General features: G+C 40.6%; 1 protein-coding gene across 2 annotated transcripts in view; it reads right to left on the reverse strand.

The window, feature by feature from the left end:
* The window catches only part of SLC9A1 (solute carrier family 9 member A1), a 70778-nt gene that overhangs the window by 25430 nt on the left and 20747 nt on the right, over positions 1-24601 (reverse strand). The gene's annotated exons all lie outside the window — the stretch shown is intronic.

A 24601-nucleotide genomic window follows, 5' to 3' on the forward strand; every position in this document is an offset into this window, starting at 1 on the left:
AGGTTGCAAAAACGAACCAAACATTTAGGGGGGAAACTCTTAAACCTGGGAGCAATCTCAAGAAAAAAAACCAAGTAAGAGGACTGAGCACATTCAGTGGTAACAATGCTGGCCAATTCTTGGAGGGCAGGGGTAAAATGAAATTGTTAAATCCTGGACAGGGCCAATTCCCATTCCGATGTTTTTTGGGTTGTTCCCTTTGATTACAGAGATACTTAGGCCCAGTCCTTCCCTCCCCCCACAATCCAAGTTATCAATTTTTCATATTTCCCAAAATACAGTTCTGCTGTTTAAGGACAAAGATGACTGTAAGCACAGCATGTTCCATCCTCTAATTCTCTGGCAAAAGGACTCATTTTCATAAGAGGCAGCCATTTTTAATAAATGCCTCGGTTGCTTTGACGTTCCCTGCTGAACTTCTGGGCAGAAGAGACCATCTGTTTTAAGTGCAACCTGTTGAGCTGTAAAATAGATCACCCCCACTGTGATACCTTAGTGTGTGCAACCAGCTATGTAAATACCAATATCAACAGCACCATAGCAGAGCTGGTATCAGGCAAGATGCTTCTTGGACATCAGGCAAATCTTCTATAAGGTGAAAGGCCATCAAGTTGGTTACAATCTGCCCAATCATTTGATAGCATCAGAGTAACAACAGATGTCTTCTCAAAAAAGAAGTGGACATTCAGTTTCTTCAGTTTGCTTTCTATGGTGTCAAGCCCGGCAAATTCCCTAAACAAGAACCATTTCGATTTCTGGAAAGATCAGTATTGCTAGTAGGGTAATGTAGCAGAATCCTGAAACCCTACCAAAATAATTCTCCTGTACAACTTATACCTAGTATAATTAAGATGGAATTGTCTCTGTGTCACGCTTTCCCCCACCATGGACTCAATAAACTATTCTGTAATGGCCGTTTCCTCCCTTAACTGTCTTGCTGCCTCCTCTGTAGGCTTTCCATTATAGGAGCTCAAGGGGGAAAAAAAAGACACACTGCAATGATGCAAAGAGAGAGAGCAATGCGTATACCAACATTTCCCAAACAATCCAGCTGAACTGTCCATACGCAATTGCATGGAGCTCAGGTAGCACTGGATCATTTCAAAGAGACAGAATCTTGAGAAACGAGCCAATCAAGTCAAACATTAAAGAATGGAATGTAAATAAGCCTTTAAATTTAAGAACATAAGAAGAGTTGGGCTGTATCAAATCTAAAAATCCATCTCCTCCAACACTGTTTCTCCAAAGTGGCCAAATATGTTCACAAGAGTAGAATATGAGGGAAGCAGTATCCCCGACTTGTATTCCCTGGCAAGTAGTACCAAGAAACCTACTCCTTCTTTTATCGGCGATAAAGCTAAGAGCTTCACAGCCAGCGGGCATTTACAACCATCACAATGTCCTGCAGCCACATGATCACCATTTGTACACTTCACAGCCAGCTTCCAACAAGCAAAGTCAATGGAGATGCCAGCAGTGAAACTGTGAGTCACAGTCATGTGATATCTTGCTTAACGGCCGCGGGTGATTCACTTAACAGCTGCGGCAGAAATGAGATCTTAAGTCTGTCGCAGTCATGTGATGTCTTGTTGAACAACTGTGTCATTTAGTGATGGAGTTGCTGGTCTCAATCATTAAGTGGTCATTAAGCGAGGACTACCTGATTATTCAGAAGATTGATTTCAATTAAGCTTTGGCAAAATGAAGTGGTTAAATTCCAGACGGGGGTGCTTCTCCACAGCAAAAGGTAAGAGGAAGCTCTTACCAGTAAGAGCATTTCAACAACAGGCTCGTTACCAAAAGAAATGGTGCATAGCTCCTCCCTCAGCTGAGGTCTTTTAGAAGAAACCAGACAACCATTGATTGGAGATGTTCTAGCTTTTGAATTCTTGAATAAGTGCTGACACTGAAAACTCAAGAAGCACCTTCTCCCATTGTATTATCTAAAGCAGCTATTCTTTAAAGCTGGTCTAAACAGCTAGTTTTGCAGGGGTTCAGGAGATTATTTTTAAAGCAGCTATTCATCTTTTCCTTTCTGGTATCGTATGAGCTTGCAATGCCCCAAAGTAACCAACAAAACCAGACCAAAGATGAAAACACACACGTGCTCAGCCTGTCATAGGTACAGCTTACAGAATCCAGCCTTTCTTGATGCAGAACTCCAATATTTCTAGCCCAGCACCAGCTGGGACAATGCAATTATTTTGTAGGCTGCAGAGAAAAACACCAAGCAGCCGTCCTGGAATGACAAATGTCCAGCCCAGGTCAGAAGGCTGTTTGGATGCAGCAGCTTTAAGCTTGGCTCCTTCACAATGACATTCCCCTTTTTTCCCATCTTATCCCGCTCCTCCCCACAACCTCATATGCAGCAGAAAAGAATCCAGTGGGGTCATCTAAGGACAAAATGATGAGTCAGCAGCATGCTGCAATTGTGGGAGGGAAAATGCATATCCTGCACCAGAACAATATGAAAACAGCAATAGCTGAAATGGATGTAGACACCTATCGCTTGTTTCCACATCTCCCCACTCCCTGAATGTAGAGGGCTATACAGGATTTGCACAATGAATTTGGTTACCAGGTTGCATGAAGAATATGCAAATCAAGCATCAGGTGTATTTACTCTTGAAGCTGCACCGTATAGAAATTACCTACAGATCAGCTTTAGCAGAGAGCAAAGCACGTCTGACAGTAAAACTGAACAATGTTCTTTAAACATGAAGGGGAAAAGGCAAATAAATATGGTATTAAATGCTGTGTATCTGCCATAGTCCTATGTTATAATACTCAAAACATAGTCGAACACTTCTGAAGCGCAAAAGTTTGGGGAAATTAGCCTAAAGAAAAGAGACAAAGATAATAATTAAACTGGCTAGAGCAAAGGTGATCACATTATTAAACTGAACTATGGAGAATGTTGCCATAGGATCATATCAAATCAAATAGCCTCATTATATATGACAAATCAAGGCCAATCCAGCCTTTTGCTGTCCAGTATTCTGCCAACTGTAATTTGGATTCCAATATCAAGATTTCAAATATCAAGATGTCCAGTATCAAGTTGTTGAGAGCCAGTTTGGTGTAGTGATTAAGGCATCAGGCTAGAAACCGAGAGATGGTGAGTTCTAGTCCCGTTTTAGGCATGAAAGCCAGCTGGGTGGGCTTAGGCCAGTCACTCTCTCTCAGCCCTAGGAAAGAGGCAAAAGATTTATACAATCTGAAGAGAAACTAGAGTATAAACTGAATAAACTGTCCTTTCAAATAGAAAAATAACTGACAATGGGTCTGACTCAATACCATAGGATACCTCTTACTAGAGGAAGATTTGAGCAACTAAATTTTATGGTCAAATACGGACCATTCCACCAAGTGCCTTACCTTGAGAGGACATGTGTTTGTGGAGCACCCGAAGTAGAAGATATTGCACATGTCCTATTTAACTGCCAACTATAGGCCCCAGCAAGGGCTCAGTACCTTCAGACACTAATTGACAGAACCACATACTGGGATCGTAACAAAAGACTATGTTACTTCCTCCAGGGCTCAAATACATATGTGGTCAATAGAACTGTTAAGTTTATAGTTAGGGCTGTACAACTGAGAACGCAATTTATAGAATGCATTGGGGTGGCATGTAAAGGTGATGAATTCATTTAAACTCACATTGTTTCTGTATTTTATTACCTGTTTTATTACATCTTGCATTTTTATCTTACAATTCTATCTCCATTTTACCCTACTGTATTTTATTGTATTTTATCACACCATAGTATATTTTAGCTAATTTTATTGTATTTTAGTTGGTTTATGGCATCATATTTTATATTTTATATCTTATAGTGGCTGATGCCCAACTTCCTGATATGGTCATTTGACTGATCAATATAGTTACTTACTTACCCTAGGAAGGAGGCAATGGCAAACCACTTCTGAAAAACCTTGCCAAGAAAACTGCAGGGACTTGTCCAGGTAGTCTCCAAGAACTGGACATGATTGAACAGATTAAAAAAAAAATCAATATGTCAAGGCTGAGCCCAGGGCAGATGTCAGAGGGGACCCAAAAACCTAAAGTTCAGGCTGAGGAACAAGTCAGAGCTAAACAATGAATAAAATTAAAGCAGAGGTAGAAGATCCTGTTCTCAAGCAAAGTCTCAGATGAAAAATTCAGGTTTTACAGCCCTTATTCACTATTGCTCCAGTGGCTAGTATAAATGGGTGTGTTGGGTCTCTCTAGAACCCAACACTACTTCAAAGATAAGAAGATGCTCTAAGCTGTAATTTTAATAATTCTTCACTAGCAAGAGCCCCTGAAATGACCAAAGTGTCCTAGTTTTAGTCCTATCTACTCCTGACCTTGAACTGTTAGGCATTGAGTGGAGCAGGCAACACCCAAGTGAAATAATAGACAACACCTTCCTGGTCTCATGAACTTAGCCAGCTATGACCAAATTTGTGCTCCTTTTGTGTCTATCCCCTTCCAAATTACCAATGCTTTTAATATGGCCCTTGCTAGCACTTCCTATTTTTGCCAAACTAAGCCAATAAAAACAGATGGAAGTTAGTGGCCAATATAAAGATCCTTTCAGTTCTCATAATTTGCCTGCAGATTTGCATGTTGCTCATGTTGCTAAAAAGTGCAGTGAAATCACTTTCCAATTACAAAAGGTGGAGAATCAAGAGTGAATTAGACTCACGTCTAGCAATTATGTCTCACTTTGTCCCCATGGGCTGTCAAGCTTCCATTAGAATGGAACACTCCTGAGTTAATGAAGATGACAGTTTCAAATTCCTTCTTTTTTGTCAAGTTCTAAAAATACATCCGCAAAAAAACCCAAAACCTTTCACTGTGTCTTTGACCTTGATGGAATTCAGAGCACTCATTCAATTTGCATCTTTTATCATTCTGTAACTGGAGGGCCTGGATAGCAGGATGCAACTCAGAACATTCTCCAAAATGTATGGTCAACAGCCAGACAACAATGAGTCAGAAACAGAAGTTGTCAAGCCAGGCAATTAGACTATAAGATGTGTAACTAAAGATCAGACATATAAATTCTCACTTTCTGCTGCAGAAAGCATATTTCAGCTAAAGGTAAGCAGTGTCATGAGTACTGGTGGTGAGCAGGAGGGGGCCTCTATCCAGGGGGGAAAATGCATGCATAGTACTGAGGAATTAAGCAGCCATTCAAAGAGACACAGATCAGACTCGCCTTAACCTTTGGGGTTTATCTGTCTGGGTTTTTCCCACGCTTCTTCAGTTTGTTAGGATTTTCTGTCTAATGTAGCAGTAATAAAGCACTAGAGACCTACTCCTCGTCTCAGCGTGGTTCCTGGCTGTTAGGACAGCAGGTAGGAAAATTCTTAAAAATCTAAGAACAAATAGACTCTTTTGACCATTCTTTGATAATCACATGTAAGAGCCATGCCAAGGACAGAACACATTTGGCATCAGTCACCTCCTTCATATAGCCTCGTGTGGTGCAGAGGGGTAGGTGGCAGTATTGCAACCAAAACTCTCCCCTCAGCCCGAGTTTGATCCCAGAGGAAGCTGGATTCTCGGGTAGCCGGCTCAGGTCGACTCAGCCCTCCATCCTTCCAAGGTCGGTAAAATAAGTCCCCAGCTTGCTGGGGAAGGTGACGACTGGGGAAGGCAATGGCAAACCACCCCGCTATAGTCTGCCAAGAAAACGTTGCAAAAACAGCATCCCCCCAAAGGGTCAGACATGACTTGGTGCTTGCACAGGGCACCTTTCACCTTTCACCTTTTTCACCTCCTTCATACCTCTCTCTTCCTTCCCCAAGAATTTCTGCATGGTTTCCAGCCTTGTTCTCAACTCTTGCCAATGTTACTAATAAAGTTCAGATCCAAATGAAGTGGAGTGAATAAATGCAACGGAACTGATGACTGGGGGAAACAATGGCTACAGATTTTTTAAACAATACAGTGTTTATTCTGGATACACCACTTTCTGCCTTGACCACCCCCAGCACATTTTACAAGACACACTTATGGCCCACAGACCCCAGAAAAGGTTGTGACAGAGCACTAAATAAGTCTTTCCAAGAACCTCTGGCTCCCAGACCAATTTAGGAACAGAGCTGATTCCAGCCAGAGAATGGGCACTTCCTCTGAGCTAATACATGACCCTCACCCTACTAGGTAGAGCAGATCAGGAATCTGGTTCCACAGGGAGACTAAAACTATACTTTATAGCAATGTTTCTCAACCTTGGCAACTTTCAGATGTGTGGACTTCAACTCCCAAGAATTCCCCAGCCAGCACTAGCTGGGGAATTCTGGGAGCTGAAGTCCACACATCTTTAAGCTGCTAAGCTTGAGAAACACTGCTTTCCAGTAACAGAATTGTGCAAGTCTACATGTGTCTCATGTGCCCCAGGGAGTCAATGGTGAGTCAGTCTGAGCACTTTCTAATGCTTTCCACCTCCCTCAGCTAAAGGTATGCTTCTGCACCTGTTGTTGTCTTCTCCAAGGTCATCTCCATGGCTCCCTACAAAGACAGCATTTTTGGTATTATCCCTTTCCTCTAGAACACTTTTCCCTTCGCTAAAAGTGAAGTACCCTTCACTTTGTTCCCCTCCTTCAATATGTGATACTGCACTACATTTTTAAAACATTGTGTTGATTTTTAAACAGATTTTTACTTGCTGTACAGTATTGTGTTTCAGGTTGTGGCCTATTCACTCTTAGTTGGTTTCAATGATACATGATCTGTAATATCATAAAGGAAGTAACAACAAACCAGGAGGAAGTTTCAAAATGTGACATACACCCACACATACACCCCTCTCTTGAAAAAAAACAGCAATTCACATGAGATCAGCCGTCCCAATCTGGGACCTTCCAGATGTTTAGACTACAACTCTCATGAATTTCAGCCAGCACAGGCAAAGGTCAGAGGAAAATGTCTAGAGGTTGGGGAGGGAATGATGTATGTTTCAAAAGGGGGCTGTTCAAAAGTGCCTTCAGGCTGTAGCCATAATAATAAACTCTCCTGACAGCAGCAGGAACTTATTTGCATCTTTTTCCCATCTGGGGAAACAGATTAAACCTGAAGCCAAGACTCTGGTGCACTTCCCACGTCATCAGCTTCTTGCAGTAACCAAGGGAACCCTCTTATACAGTGTTCAGATGCTCCTCTGCTCTTGAAAAACTTTTTCATGGGGCTGCAGAGCAGCTTGAAAAGAGAATATGAAGCATCTGGCAAGCATGTCAGGGAGGATCTCCCTGACGTTATTACATTTAGATCCAAAGATGCCCTCCTTCCATTTAATCTTCCTCCCTCCCTCCCTCCTTCATCCTTCCCTTCTTTCCTCCCTCTCTCTCCATCTATCCATCCCATCCCATTCTCTTCTCCAACTTTACCTCCTTCTTTAGCTAAATCCTGAGCTGCTTTTCTTAACTTCAGCTCCTGAGAACGTTTTTTTAAGTTTCACTGAAAATATGGAACTTAATTTCCTTCCCATTTCCAGATTAATCTTTTGCTGCCAAGCTTTATTACTCTCTCCCTTCCACTCCTCCTTTTTTTTTTGGTGATAATTCAATTTTAAGCTTCTGGGCAGCAGTCTTAGCTTAGCCTTACTGGGAAAGCATCTAGCTGCAGGCTGTATAAAATGACAGACCAATAAACTGCTTAACTGAACCTCCAAAAACAACTTCATGTCTAATAAAGAAGTGCTTATATGCAGTGATAGGAAACCTTACTAACCTTCATGGCTTGGACCTGAGACACTGCATTCTCTGTTCTCCTATAAGCATCTCTTAGTATAGTCTTCCTCAGCCTCAAGAGATCTTGAATTATAACTCCTATCACCAAAAATAAATGGAACTATAGCTCACCACCTCTGGAGAGCACCAGGATAGGCCCTGCTGTGTACTCTACAGCTTGCTTAGGATGCAACTGCAAACTCTCTAGCCTTATATCTAAGTGACTTCAAATCTGTGAAAGGCTAGGATGCAAAACAGTACTCATTCGGTCAGACAGCCAGTTAATCGTGCAGGATGGTCTTTTAATATATCATCAAAGATGATCGTAAGAAATCTCCTTGTCTTTTTGATGGACTAAGAGTCCTGGCTAGTTTCATAACAACAAGCTTACATGTAGTCCTCACTTAACAACCATTCATTTAGTGATGGTTCAGACTTACGACAGTGCAGAAAAATCAACTTTGGCCAGTCCTCACACTTACGACTGTTGCAGCGTCCTCACGGTCACATGATCACGATCTGGGTGCTTGGCAGCCGGTTTGCATTTATGACAGTTGCAGCAGCCCATGCTCATGTGATTGCCATTTTCAACCTTCCTGGCCAGCTTCTGGCAAGCAAAATCAATGGGGAACTGCATGATTCACTTAACGACCATGTGGTATGCGTAACACCTGCGGTGATGACTTCCAAAACAAACCAAAACAAAGGTTTTAAAAATTATTAAAGCCAGTTTCTGTTTTAGAATATGAACTTTGAAAACCTCTGTAATCTTCCTTGGAGGATGACCAAATGAGGAAGCAGATGCTGTATACAGAAGCAGGGAGCCAAGGTTTCTGTTTGCTGTAATGAACTAGGGTTTTAAGAAAGACTGAAACATGTTTAAGTCTCCAGTCTAGCAAATTAATTATTTACAAACTATGAAGTAGTTTTTTAACTTAACCTTTTTAACCTTTTTAACTATTCTAGTACTTTTAATTACAGCGTAATTTAATTTCTCTCTGTTAGTTTTCTCAATTTATTCATTTTCAATTTTCAAGGGTCCAAAGAGTCTTTGAAAGCCTCTAAGAATTATGTGGAGGGATACCAGCTGGCTATTCTTGTGCTTGAAAAAGCATAATTACTTCATGACTCATTCCTTGTGTTTAGGCCTATAAATACTCTTCAGTGCTAATAAGACGTAAATTCAAAACACCGGCCTGGGATGCTCAGAACTCTTGCCTTATAACAGCAAATACAACCCAAATGCTTCCCCAGCCACAAAGCCCACCATGGTGGGTTGCTTTGTCAATTCATGATTTGCTGTGCAAACTCCACCAAATTATTGATTAGGTCACAAGAAAGGGAAGGTTGTAAAATGAAAAAAAAAAAAAAAAAAGAAAGGGAAAAGAGGAGGAGGAAGTGACATTGTATCAGTCTTGCAGATAAACCCAAGAATTTAAAAAAATGTCAGGACTGGTGTAGAGATAGTCAATTGTCATTCCCCTCCTCCACTATTTTCTTTTCACTTCAAGACCACTGTCTATGCTTCACTCTTTGAAGACCCCATCCAGGATGGCAAATCAGCATTCAGCCAACTGTCCCACTCACCACGCCTGGATTCCATACCGTCCCCTGCCCCAAAGCTTGCTTCAGTGGTTGAACCATTTCAGAGACACTGCCTACGCGCCTGCATCTTTCCCCACCTGATGCTTGGATCTTGAACTTTGCACAGCCTGATTTGAACTTCAAAATGCTGGATTCAAACTCATTCCAAGTCAAGGACCCACCAGCTACATTCACACAAAACATGAACCATAAAGCAAGCAGCTATATTTTAACCTAGCAAGGTATGGGGACCCCGCCTGAGTGCTAGGTCAGGGTACTGTGTCCACCCCAGGGCTCGGTGGGTAAATCATAGCTGCCCAAACACTTAATCTCTTATTCAGGACTTGACTTGAGTTGGCAGAAGACTCTCAGATACAGTTCGGTTAGATGAGAATATTTATTGCAAACAAGAATGGAGCCTTAAACCAAACAGTTGATTGCTTGCAGCAGTGTAAAAAAAAAAAACAGTCAGAACCTTGGAATGGCAAGAGAAAAAGATCAGGAGTTTAAACTTTGGAGCCTAATCTCTAGATTTTTGGACAGTCACTAGAAGGTGTAGAAGGCTGCTGAAACAGTGGTTCTCTTTAGCCTGGGAACTGCTGGTTGGTTACCTGTTCTGTAAACTAAAAGGTCCTCAAACTGTTAGTTTTCTCTATTTAAAGAAATGCTTTGCTCTTGGCCTTTAAATCAGCTGGGTTGCCTTTTAGTTGCAAATGAGTCCCATTGAAGTCCATGTGAAGAAGCCTAGGCTGCACAGGTTGTGACCTTCTTCCAAACCCAACAGCTCTTTAGGAATGAATAACAGTAAAATCCAGAAGTGGCAATTACGCCCATAGACCGAGCAAAAGATTTTTAATTATGCAAAGGCATAGTGAAAAACTCCTCTGTGTAAGCACAGTGGAATCTATACTTTTCTGGTACATAATTAAAAATCGAAGAGCCAATCTGCTTCATCAGGAAGCCCTTAAATTTCATTGGGGCCTTCTCTTGCCTCCCCACAGATAGGAATGAATAGCGGTATCTACAGATACCAGCTGTGGTGTAGGAAAATTGCCTTGTTTGATACAGATTGCAGGGGTGGTTAGAACACAAGCATTTGGAAAGTATTTGTGTCTCACAGTAGTCTAGCAGTTACAAGCACCTTGTTTGCCTTGTCTGGACAAAAAAAGTAAGCTAGGTTGAGCCTGGTTAGGAATTGGACAGGAGACCATCAACACTGTAGGCTAGACTGGAAAGTTAAAAAAAAAAAAAAAAGCAAGCCACTTCTGTCCAGGAAATCACCAAGATTTCTCAGTTCAACTCGAAGGGGACTTTGTTTACTCCCAAAGAACTGAAATTGTCTAATACTGGCTTGATCAATACAGCAGGTCCCTGTATTGATCAAGAATGTCCTGGTTTACGGACAACTCCTAGTTAAGAACGGACTGCCATAAAGACTATTATATTAAAAATTTGAGGTAAGTAGAATGTTTCAGGTTAAATACAAAATATGACTCTGTGTATTATTATGTTTAAGATGTTTTAGTGTATTTGGAAGTGTGTCTTAAGTTTTTATATGCATAGAAAGGTAAAATATATACTATATACTAAGACAAATATTTGACTGATGTTAAATAACTGTTCCGACTTACAGTACATGCAAATTTGACTTAAGGACAGATTTAGGAACGGAACTCATTCTTAAACTGGGGATCTGCTGTAGTGCCTTGACCAAGCTGTACCATTGTAAAACAGTGGTGGATTTCATACAATGCACTATACCTAAACCAATCAAATTATATTATGGTTAGTCAGCTGTGTGAACCCAGTCAGTCTTAAAACATCAGGCACATAAAAGATATTCTAAGCTTTCCCAACCAGTGTGGAGGTGTAGAGTCCCAGTTCCTAACTCTTTTCTACCCATTTTGGCTCAATGTCTGCATATTCTGCTATCGTTGAGCCAGCTAATGTTCATTTCATGTTGTGGAGGACATGGTTCCAGATACATATTGGAACTTTCCAAGTTAATTGTGGGATGCAGCATCACAGACCTTTAATTGCAACTATCATACATGGGGTTATCATCTATTACTGGGGGGAAAGGTGTGCAAAAATGATGTCAAGTAAAGATAAATATTGTTTCTGTTACTAGTTGGAGAGTATCCTAATCATAAAAATAGATGACTTGCAGTAGTCTATGGTCCTGTCCCTGCACAAAGAACACAGTGGTCAGAGATCAGCAGAGCCTTTGTACGTCTCCACAATGTCATGAGCCTCTCCCTGTCTCAGAAAGCTACTTCTGCAAGTCAGTTGGCTCATCCTGCAACTGCTGGTGTAAAAGCAGTGGGTGATATGTGCTCCGTTGCGAGGAACAAATGTTTGTTGAAAATAAGGGAAATGACTGTGCTTCTGCCCACTTTATTACAGAGCTGGGTACATCAGGAAAAACATAAAAGGAAGTTGAATGCAGTGGGAATGGGACCTTAAGAAATGTGTGTGGTAAAATCAGAAGAGATCAGGTCAAGAATGAATAGAAAGTGAATGAATGCGGACTGAACACAAAAGGGAGTGTTAGCTCTTGGAGATAGTCCAGACAAGAAGCATGACAACGAATACTAACTCAATCTTTATTGTAAGGTTACATTAATAGTATTTTGCAAGTCTGAAAGTACGTCTCCCATCTCTCACTTTTACTCTTCTGAAAACTAGGAGGTCAGTTGAGATGCTTCTGAGGTGCTTTTTCCATCTCCACCGCTTCTTCAGAGTCAAATTTCATTTATCAGACCATTGTCTAGGCTGTGGCTCTTCCTCCTGTCTCCCAAGGTGATTCCCACATACCATTACAGGGAGTGACAGCAGGAAAGAAATACTTTGAGGTGGTTTGGTTATACAGAAAAAATGAATGCCGATCAAATGGCAAAACCAATATATGAAGAAGGGTGAATGGGCGGAGACGAAGGGGAAGACTAAGAAAGTTGTGGTTGGATAGGATTGATGAGATCTCAGAAAGAGGGAGGTGGGAAATTTGAAGAACAAAAGGCATTGTATGAAGTGGATAGCAAATCAGTTACAAAAACAGATGGAGGCAGACCAGCTCACTCAACGGAAGGAGGTGAAGTAGGTTTGAACATTGCTCCTTTATCTAGGCCGTGTTCTTGAATCACCACAGTTGCTTATAGCCTCCTGCTTCCTTCAGTAAATATAGATTATCAATAGTTAAGGGGGGAGATTATCTTCCCACTTTTGTTCCATCTCCTGAATTCCTCCCTCCCTTGAGATGAAGAGTGAAGATGCGGCAGACTGTCAGATGCCTCCTGTTTTTTGTTCTCTCCTATTGAAGGGAGCACTAATCAGTGCAAAGAAGTACGTAAATCTGGGAACAGTTGTGGGATGTTATGCAGCAGCATTGCCAAAGCCAGTGACTGTGTAGAAGTGAAAAGAATCTGAGCATAATTCAGAGGAGTGTTAGAGAAAATTTAGATCCGTATTTGGTACTGAGCTCTCTTTCAAAGTTTCAGACAGAAGGACAGGGAACTAGGGACCAATTTCAGCATCACGCTACTGTAATGTATCGGTCATGGAGAGCTAGAATGGGACCTAGATCGTTGGCTCGCAAACTCTTTCAACTAGAGGAACTTCCCATTGCCTGAAATGTTAATATCTGAGCTAACGACGGCTTCCAGTAGAAGACACATTGCTCCATTTTTAGTACAGCTCCCTTCAAAAGTATCTTGCATTGGCTGCCAAGAGAAACATGATGCTCCATTTGGTTGGACAGCTGAAGAGACGCCTGTTTATGTTTCACAAGCCAAAAATGTCTTATCCTATCAAAGCCATGCAGGAATTTGGAGGGACAAGAAAAAGGCATTGATAAAAAAAAAGTGGTGAGGATTAAATCTCTCTTTTCTTATAAGAGTGGCAAGAAAAAGAGAGGATTTCAAGTGTGTTTCATCTATTTTGTTGTGTCAGATCCAAGAAAGCCAAGGCCAGAAGTGCTGGAGTAGCCAAGAATGAGATTTAAACATCATAAAATGTAGCATAAAATCCTTGCTGCAAAAGGGAATAAAACTTTGCCTCGGCATCAGAAGAATACCTGCAAGTTAACAGCAACAGCTTCTGCAGCGCATTCCACTTGAGAAAATTAGGTGTCCTGGGAGCAAGGGAAAAAATGCAACCTAATGATTCATAAAAAATAATAATTCATTAAAAACTTTTTTTAAAGGAAGCCTAGCTTGTCTGTTTAATACATAGCATCAAACCATAACATTGGAGCTTGTTTGCTTTCAACTTAATGGAATGTATGAACATTGTTGATTATTATTATACTAAATAATTATTATTTAGCATTACATGTGATTAGTGGAACAAGTCTGATTTGAAAAAAACCCTAGCTCAGTGTTTCTCAAATTTGGCAACTTTAAGATGTGTGGACTTCAAGTCCCAGAATTCCCCAGCCAGTGGAGTTGAAGTCCATGTGTCTTAAAAGCTGCCAAGTTTGAGAAATACTGCCATAGCTTAACATTATTTGCAGAATAGTCCAATATCTCAGGGACCCAGGTTTGCCTTCAGTTGCTGACTCCAAAATCTAAATAGTTTATTTTGGAAGGAAAATGCTATATCCTAAGGACTATAAAATCAAGGGCTAAGGACTTTTAAAATCCCATTTATTAGATCAGCCTTTCCTACCCATTCTCTTCCAATCCTGCCTGAAGATAACAGGAGCTACAGTATACCAAACACGAAGGTATCAGGTTGAGACTGAACCTCCTTCTTTTAAAAGAGCTGATAAGCAGCTCAGAGTCAGTTTGAGGTTAGGTGGCACCTGAAACGAATAATAAAATAAAATAAAAATATCTTATTCTGATTTTAGGCAGGGCACAATCAATCTAATTAGCTGCATGCCAGTGCTTCATACTCTAATAGAAAAAATTCCAAAAGGGGACCTTGTCCAAATACTGTTCATATATGTTTCAATTTTAGCAGGTAAGTTATATTTTTCCGGGCTTTATGGGGAAGTACTTCAGATAGCGTCCATAAGGATTTTGTTTTAATATTATGAAAGAGGAGCAGGAGGAGGAGGAACAGAGGCCAGGGAGACTAGTACCTCCAGCACATTCTGCCAGCCGCAACCAAAGGCGTCTTTGGCGCCTGCCTTCTCTGCAGCAGCGCCTGCCCTCTGGAACATTCTCCCCTGGGAGTTGAGGCAGACCCCATCACTCCTGGACTTCCGCAAAAAATTAAAACCCTGGCTTTGTCATCATGCCTGGGGTGGGAAAGAGCATAGCTCCTCCTGGGGATGGCTAGCTCCTTAGAATTGCCCTGTTTTGCTTGCGGACAGAGAGAGAACTTTAGCCATCTGGATTCTATTATATTTTAATATATTTGTATTTGATTGCTTATTGATATTATTGTATAGTATTTATATTATATTGTGGTGAGGTTTTTATTGTGAACCGCCCAGAGTCCCTCCTTGTGGGGGAGATGGGCGGCGATAAATTTGATGAATAAATAAAATAAATAAATAAACCAAAGCACAGAACAACATTCTGAAAAATCTGAGAAGGAGGTACAGATTCAGTCACCGGCTCAAGAGCAGCTTGCTAAAAATGTTAAGCTTCCAGTGCGTGCCCATGGCTCCTTCCGTGCTCAACTAAGTCAACCCAGAAATAGCTCTGACGTTGCCCCAGATACACTGAGCAAGGATGACTTTGCTAATATATAGAAATTGGATTTCTCATATATATCTCATGTAGGATTGACCTTCTGAAGGACACTGCAGACAGGATTGCACCAGTCACTAGAAGTCAAAGATAATGTACACACCTGCCTACCTGCAGTTATTTAAACAGGGCCCTGTCTTAAGGCAAGTATAACTTTTCCCCAGTCAAAATGGCAGGTCAGGCAGCCCCCCCCCCCGCTAAGCACCATTTTAATCCCTTCTCCAAACAATTGTACATTCAAAAATGAAACACACCTACGCTTGCCTTGGCTGTTCCTGCCTTATGTCAACAGAAACCACTCTATTGAGAGAGATAAGAATGCCTTGCCTATTGTCCGTCCTATAAAATGGACCTGGTATGGACTGCATGCAACAAATGTGGTGACCTGTGTCACCATTCTCCTACCAATGTAAAAAAACAAATATTACGTGAGAAAGCAGTAGCTCTCAAACTACTTGGAACCTTTCCCAAGCTCTACAGTGAACTGGGCTACCACAAATCCTTTATAGGTCTTTCACCGTGCTCATTTTTAAAAAACCTTTTGATATTGCCACCATAACCCACAAAACAACCAGTGGAAGGGAAAGCCAGTATTGACCTTTTACCATATGTCGTTCCCAAACTGTCTTCTTCCAGAAATTTTCAAACAATATCTCCCATCAGTCCCATCATGGTCATCTGAATGGGCCCAGATTGAGGAAGGTTGGACTACAGTAAATGAGTCAACAACATCAACCCTAAGAAGATTCTTCTTGGATCTTAGCCTGCTCCTACTTCTTGTCTTTTAGGAATTATACTTCAGACTATTTTATCATTGCAAACTTTGGGTGACCAACTGGGGAAGGTCTCACTACACCCATAAAACAGATGACTGAGCCCATAGAATGCCCACAGAATTGAAGGCTTAAGGTCCCAAACCTTAAGCCTTCAACTCAAAACCTCTCAGAAGTGTTTTGGATCTTAACCACCAGGCCCTGCTTCGTTTTTTGGGGTAAAGGCTTAGCAGTTCCTGCTGGCATTACCTATCTTCCAGGGGGTACTTCATCTGGTACCCAACGCTTATCCCCAGTGTTTGAGAGAGATAGGGTTCTCACAATTTGTGCTGAATTAAAAGATAAAAGTACAATAGTTATACATACTGTATAGTGTAACAATATGTGCCTAGAGAGTTAGACCTTCCTACCTACCCCTTAGGAGACAGACCAATTCCACAAATTAAAGGAAACCAAACTTCATTTAAAACAAAATATAAACCCACTTTAACTTTTAAAAATTAAAATGTATACATGTCATGTAACAGAAGATGAATCATAAAGTTGTCCAGATCCTGGAAATACAATGCTGGCAACTTATTTAAAAGAAAGACAAAAAGAAAGATATTTCCCAAAAGAAAATATACTCCTGCAGTTAGCTCACAAGATGGCCCTAGTGTGCTACAAATGTATAGTTATTCAAGTTATTGTAGACCACAAAAACACTATAATAAAATTAAAATCTTTATGCTCAGCCTGTAGAATGGGTAAAAGCTTAACTTACACACAACTCACTCACTTGTACAGAGAAATAAAAAACTAAAGACTCTGAGACATGACCCAAAGCCAATTAAACCTAGCACAGATTCCTAGCTAGAATGTTTTTACCTAATCCTACAGAAATAGAAGACTCTGGAAACCAAAGTTCCCCTCTTTCAATTGTCTGGACCAGCCTTTCTCAACCAGGGTTCCACGGCACCCTCGGGTTCTGTGAGAAGTCCCTAGGGGTTCCCTGGGAGATCACAATTTATTTAAAAAATTATTTCAAATCTGGGCAACTTCACATGAAAGAGGCCAGTTTCATTCTTTCGTTTTAGTTTAAGAACACCATTCATGCATAGATACAGGCCTGCCCATGAAACCAATAGAATCATTTTGTAACTTTTGGCCTATTTTTGAGCCTGGATGTGCAAGGGTTCCCTGAGGCCTGAAAAGTATTTCAAGGGTTCCTCCAGGGTCAAAAGGTTGAGAAAGGCTGGTTGGACTGTTCCCAGGCTTTAATCAGAAGCTATGGAGAACACTGTTAGGTTTTTGCTTTTCCCATCATCTGTTCACAGTTTCTGAACTTCTGTCCCTAGTTTTAAAACCACCATATTCTACATTCACCAGAGAGTGAGCCTGAAGTTTACTGGCATTTGTGTATGTGACAATATATCTCCTTTCCTCATAAGAATGTGTATTGATTCACAACCACTCACTAATCACGGTTTTTCCTAGTGTATTGATTCACAACCACTCACTAATCACGGTTTTTCCTAGTGTATTGATTCACAACCACTCGCTAATCACGGTTTTTCCTAGTGTATTGATTCACAACCACTCGCTAATCACGGTTTTTCCTAGTGTATTGATTCACAACCACTCGCTAATCACGGTTTTTCCTAGTTTGTATACTAGTCATTGTACTAAAGAGTCGTCATACCTATAAAATAGGGAGGGCCAGGTTAGCATTGGTGAGGCAGATCCAAAGAGCAATACAGCTTCTGTTAAGCCCCAGATAGCTGGCAAGACCAAGGAAGAATGAAATGTCAATATTGTAGTCCAGTGTTTCTCAACCTCAGCAACTTTAAGGCTGGTTGGGGAATTCTGGGAGTTGAAGTCCACACACCTTAAAGTTGCTGAGGTTGAGAAACGCTGCTGCATTCTTTTTAATGCTAGTTCTGCTAAATAAAGAACCTTGAAAACTGTAATAGGAATTTCCAAGCGTCAGCTGGCTTAAATAAGGCAGAGTCTCTTTGAAATGCTTTTTTCCACCTCTCTCAATAGCTGGACTGACTTGCCTTTTCTGAGATAAACTTTCAGTTGACTCCCATAATTTTTCACACTTTTATGCATTTTTGTGCAAATGTTTAGAATTGCATTATGTTGAGGAAGGGCAGTCATCCATCCAGTCCCTCTTTACTCTGACTGCACTTTCTCACTGATGTCTGAAGCAGAGATCTTCCCAATTCTGCTGTTTAAATTCCTGGAGATACCTAGAATTGAGGTGCTAACTTTGCAAACAATTTGCTAAGGCCAAACTTTGTTTTAAACATAAGCACAACCCTTTGAAGGAGTAAACAAATACTTGAACCAAGATCTACCAAGGCCCCTGAACTCGAGTAAGCCTCCTTAATAACTTGCTTAGGCATCTGGACATGCTGTGTCATGGGTTATCTTAAATCAAGCACTTGTGTTTTTAAACAGGAACTAGGAAGTAACTAACCACAAAAGCAGACTCATGTCAACCTCCACTTTATTATTCTGCTTTTCTTACTATACGCAGAAAATTTAACCCATGCTATCAAAAGCAAGATGATTGGCACTGGATGTCGTTACTGATACCAGCATTTATTATACAACTATTTAAAGGTTGTTTGTACCCTCCTTCAGTGGGCAGAACCTTGCGGTTTGTCCCCAGCACTGTTCAAATAAACTTGGCTCAAGCAGATTGTGTGGTCTCCACCTGTAAATTGGGTCATGGAATTTCCCCTTTAGCTTTACATATATACCTGGCAGTAAGTCCCATCAAATATACAATACTGGAACTGACTTCTCGATAAGATTGCAAAAGATACAGGCTAGAAATTCATAAATAAACCAGGGAAAATTCACACTGGTGTATGCCAAAATCATATAGCAAGAAAGGGCACATAAAAATGTCACTGTTGGGAGAAAGACACATAAAACGTGCTTAGAAATTATACACGGTATGCACTCTGTTAAAAATTCACAGCATAATGTGGAAAGGGGCCAAAATGAACTTAAGCTTGGAAAAATGAGACATGGGCCAGAGTGGTGTTTCTTAACTGGCAATTTCCAGGCATGTGAACTTCTCCTTTTACTTTTGATCTTCAAAACTGACTCCTGAGTCTGATGTTCTTCGCTTCTGCTGTGTTTTGTTATGACATTTTATTATGTTCTCTCTAGAGAAGGTTCTAATGCTGGCAAAGGATAAAAGAGGACGACCAGAAGCAAGGTGGATAGACTCAGTTACAGTGGCCATCTCCTCTTGGACTTTATATTTATTATCCTATTTATGTTTTTAGATTGTGATTTAGATTGTGTTTTTATTATTGGTTTTATTGTAAACTGCCCAGAGTCCCCCATTGGGGGAGATGGGTGGTAATATAAATTTAACTAATAAAATAGATAGATAGATAGATAGATAGATAGATAGATAGATAGATAGATAGATAGATAGATAGATAGATAGATAGGTGTGCTGTTGGAACACCTGAAAGACCAGGTTAGGGACAGATAGTCATGGAGAAAAAAAATCTATCTAAGAGGTCACTAAGAGTTGACAACAACTTGATGGCACATAATCAAGATATTTCTACTGATTTATCTCATTTAATTTGCCAACCACTTAAAATATATGTGAAAAAGCAAGATATAAAACCATAAACGAATACATAAAGGTTAAACCATTTCTGCAATGACCAGCCTCTGAAAGGAACCAGAATTCATGGTAGAAATCCACATCTTCTGCAACTTAAAACTTACATAGTTATGAACGTTTCCATTCTTAAAAGTTTTCATTTTTGCAAAACAGAAAGCCTGGGAATTTGCTACAGAGCTGATAATATAAATATTTAATGCTAATATCTAAGAACTGTAAGTATTTAAAACTTGATAAGCTGGGACATTTTGCTTGGATCTATCTATCTATCTATCTATCTATCTATCTATCTATCTATCTACCTATCTACCTATCTATCTATCTATATCAGTGTTTCTCAATCTTGGCTACTTTAAGATGTGTGGACTTCAACTCCCATGGCTGGCTGGGGAATTCTGGGAGTTGAAGTCCATACATCTTAAAGTGGCCAAGGTTGAGAAACACTGAACTAGATTGTTCAAACCTTGGTAGATAAGAATTAGGCTTGATACTGTAGTGAAGAAAGGCAGTGCTCTCAAACAGGGATGACATGCTCTTAGGCAAAAGGAAAAAAAAAAAAGGATTTCACTAGAGGATCTCTGCTCCTTCAAATTCTCCCTGCAACTTGGAATGAATTATGCCTACCCCACCGAAGATGAGAAATAGCGCTGGCATCGGCAGTAACTGCAGAGAGTAAATTAGAGTCTCTGAGCAATTGTGTTTCCCCAGCAAGTGAAAGAAAAGGAAAATCCCAATAAGAGGTTGAAAAATAGCAAAGAGGCAGATGAAAAGAGATTTATAGAACAACATACTTCCAATCTTTTCATTTGTACAGGAGGAAATTTCCCCATGGGGCATCCTGAATAAAACAGTAGGTAGGCAACATGGTGGTAGGCAACATGGTGCCCTCAAACCTCCCTGTCTCCAGGCCAGGGGCATTTACTGGGGGGGGTCAAAAAAGGCAAGGTGGTGGCCACAACCATATGCAATTGAAGCTCTGCTCTTTTTTTATGTGAACCGGCCATCTTACTGATTTTGACACACACACACCAGACATCCCTATCCTTTTCTCTGCTTTGCATAACATTGGTACCCTGAAAGAGAATAGTGTGATAAGTAGCTATGTAACATGTGTATGTATGCATGCATGCTTCCCTGCAGGAATGCCCCAACGACCCTCAAGATTCCCACTAAAGTTTTATTTATTTTATTTATATTTCAAATTTAGTCACTGCCCATCTCACTCACAGAGCAGCTCTGGGCGGTTTACAATGAAAGCAAGAATAAATACTAGTTAAAAATACAATAAAACCATTCTTAAATAAATAATATAGTCCAAGGTGTAGAGGTTAAAAAGTTCTTAATTTCAGAGCATCTTCAGGGTGCTAACCACCCCCAAGTGGTTAGGCATAAAGATGCCTTATCTCTAGCAATATTCTTTACAAGCTAACAGAATCACAAACTCTGCCTACTGACCACTGAAACAGACCCCAGTCCATCTCAGTATCCATCCCCTTGGAAGGACTGGACTTCAACTCTCCTGATCTCTGAGCAGCATGGCCAACAGCTGAGGGGCTGAAGTGCAGAAGAAGAACCAACACATCTGGGGGTACCAGGTTGGGAGAGTAGCTCCTTGTTTATACTGGGTTTTAGACAACACTAGAAAGCTTGTACAGCTCAAAGCATGTGCTGCAGCCTCTCCCACATTCAATAAAAATGGTTGTTTCTATATTAATTCTCTCATATACTCTGGTTTGGCAAGTTACACAAGTCTGTTTAGAGAGAGTTGGGAGTTGGCTCTGAAGGAAGCCAACTCTTTCACAGAACACCACGGATAACTAGTAAACAGTTGATACAAAGGGGGGTGCTTTTTAGAGCTGTGCAGGCTTCAAGAATAATTATTCAGAAGAGATCTGAAGCACTTGTTCAGAATTATTTTCAAAGCATGCACAACCCTAATATTATGCTTTGGGGGAGGCGGGGACACAGGAAGCTTGCCTTAGATCAGGTGACACTATATCTCCATCTGACCCAGAATGACCTTCTTTAACAATGCTGCTCTCGCAGCAGCAGTACTGTGTGCATCCTGGGACCCTTCAGATTTTTGGACAGAACTCTCAATATTTTGTACACAGGGTCCTGCCACTTGGAGCTAATAAGGGCTGGTCCAAAAAAACCCTGCAGAACATCTGGTTAGCTACTTCTGTGCTAGCCAGTTCCTAACTAAAAATACTGAGGACTGGCTCAAGGTCACCCAGCTGGCTTCATGCCTAAGATGAGACTAGAACTCATGGTCTCCTGGTTTCTAGCCTGGTGCCTTCACCGCTACACCAAACTGGCTGTCGATACGATCTGGCTTTGTGCCTGGGCCTGGGGCCCTGAGTGTGTGAAGGGCCCCGTTTCATGGTTGTGCTAACACCAATGGTTTTTAAGATCTTTCGGCTGTATTTATATTTATATTTAATTTTTTGGTACTGTTTTTATTGTTTTATTGTTTTTATTATTGTTAGCCACCCAGATTCACTGGTTTGAGATGGGCGGCTATATAAATTGAACAAATAAATAAGTATCTTATTCTTGGGCATATTTTCTAGGTGCCTCTTTGATAAAACAGGATCTGCATTCCCTTTAGTTATCTTAGGAATAATTAATTAACAACAGCCAACAAGGTATAAAGTAAAGCTTCTTTCCAGTAGTTTCTTATTAGTGATCCACAGTTCTATAGGAAATAGCTCACCAGGAATGACCTTTGGGGCTGATGTCCTGGGCCTCACACAGCACACTGAACAGGAGGGCCATACCAAATGCAGCACAGTTGATTTATCACATTTTGAAGTAGCTGAAATACCATCATATGCATTACACCTGAATATGCTCCGTGCCTCTGTAGATCAACAATTATTTAATTAACTCACTGGGCAAAAAGGCAGGACATACTATCTCTGTAGGACAGACAGATATTATCACTGATTTCCTGCAAGCCAAGATTTGCAAAGTAAATGCTCAACGCAGTCTGAGTTTATTCTCCCACAACCTTCACCTTGAGACGAGGCTCTGGGAAGCTTTTCTTAGCTTTTTCTTAACACCAAAGACCTTTTAGCTTTCTTCTTGTTCAGAGTTGCCATATAGCCCTTGGTTAATTTTTTTTCTAGTTTCATCTCCTGATTTTGTCAGCTGACCCTCAGCTCCGATCCTATGGTATATACTTGACAGTGGAACAGAACATTAAATGGAAATGAATAAATAAAACTAGGATCGGCTTTAATAAATTGTTTCTGTTTATTAATGATTTAATGGCATTTATTTTAAAAAGACATTTTTAAAAAGACTAGCATTAAAACCAACTGTTGAAAAGTGAGATGAACAAAATGGAATAGATTTTGCACTGGTTTGTTCAAAGTGCAAAACCAAAAGAGCACGCAAATAAAAGAGAAATTATGGAGACTGGCATCAATTTACATAGGATGCTACAATTAACCAATCTCTCTTTTTTTTTTAAACCAAAATCACAGTGCATGTTAGAAATCATTAATTTATCCTAGGATGCTAGTTTTGCAAACACATCCAATTTTTTAAATCTGTTTTTCCTTTTAATTACGAAACTGAGATGTTATGTCCCTCTTGATAAGAAAACCACAGAAGAAAAGAAAACATGCTTGTCCAGCTATAAGATTTACAGTGTAGAGGTCTGGATCTTTCCTTAACCAGGCATCCCTTCATTCTGATGGGATTTCAACTTTCGATTTCAACAAATTAAACCTTAGGGAACCAAAGAATTACACATGTTTACAAAGCAGCTCTCATTCTTTATTCCTATTTACTTTTCTTTTTTAAAAAAAATATTTTTCCCTCAGTGCGTTCAAGCCATTCATGAAGCTATCAGGTGAGGCAAACAAGAACAAAGTTTTTCCACAACAGTGAAGTTTATGCATCTTATTGCCAGAGCTCCGCCCTGAAACTGATAGAATGACGACAGTACACCAATATGCATCTTAATATTTGTAATGTCTACATTTGCAAACTTGTTTGTTACAGAACTGGCTGAGTTCTAAAAGAGAAAGAGCATTCACAGTCCCTACTGGCTTTTAGACTGGAAGCCTGTAGTGAAAACTTTATTTTAGGGTCAGTACTTCATCTTTCCTTAACCATAGACCTATCTTGCTATGGGCACCTCTCCCCTATACCCATTCCCTGACCACATCTTCAAGAATCTAAAGCAGTGTTTCTCAACCTTGGCCACTCTAAGGCATGTGGACTTCAACTCCCAGAAGCCCCTTGGCTCTGGGAGTTGAAGTCCACACATCTTGGAAGTGGCCACGGTTGAGAAACATTGATCTAAAGGAAGAAGCAAGAAAAGTTGGCTTAGAATTGAGTTCAACTCCTGAAAACTTGAGCAGACACATCAGTGTTGCTTTCTTGGCAGGATGCAGAAAGTGATTTGCCACCGTTGCTTCCAAATGTTTTTTTGATACCACAGACTAGCCAACAATTGTAGAACATTCAGATGGTTCCCCATGCAAGTGCTAACCAATCCTACTTAGTTTCTAGATCAACTGAATTTGCTAGGTCTTGCCTTCTCCTGTGGCTTTGTTCCTACACTGCACAGGAGGAACAAATGGAACTTAAACAATGGACTTTGCTGCCATCAAATGCACTGGTGGCCATTAACTAAATTTATTTATGTATTTATCGTATTTATATGGCCACCCATCTCACCTGAGATGATTCTGGGAGGCATACAAACAGACCATCAAAAACCATTTAAAAAACATTCAAAAAGTACAAAAATCAGTATTATTACGAAAAGGCTAAGAGAGAGCGTCAGATTATGAACAATGGAGCCATCTCATCAGATTACCGTTCCCCTGCGACCCTCAGGCCTGTTGACACAACTCAGTTTTGAGGGACTTCCGAAGGGTCTGCAGAGATGGGCCAATCTCACCTTGGAGGGGGGGATGATACTCCACAGGGTGGGTGCCATGGCAGAAAAGGCCCGTCTCCGGGGTTCCATCAGATGTAACTCCTTAGCAGACGGGACCCACAACATACCTCTTCTGCCGGACCAGATGGGATGGACAGATGTTATCAGAAAGAGGCAGTCCCTCAAATAACCCAGTCCCATGCCATGAAGGGCTGTAAAAGTCAAAAACAGCACCTTGAACTGGACCTGGAAGCAAACTGGCAACCAAATGCAGCTC

Source organism: Candoia aspera, chromosome 10 (assembly GCF_035149785.1).
Source record: "Candoia aspera isolate rCanAsp1 chromosome 10, rCanAsp1.hap2, whole genome shotgun sequence".
In the NCBI taxonomy this organism is placed as follows: domain Eukaryota; kingdom Metazoa; phylum Chordata; class Lepidosauria; order Squamata; family Boidae; genus Candoia; species Candoia aspera.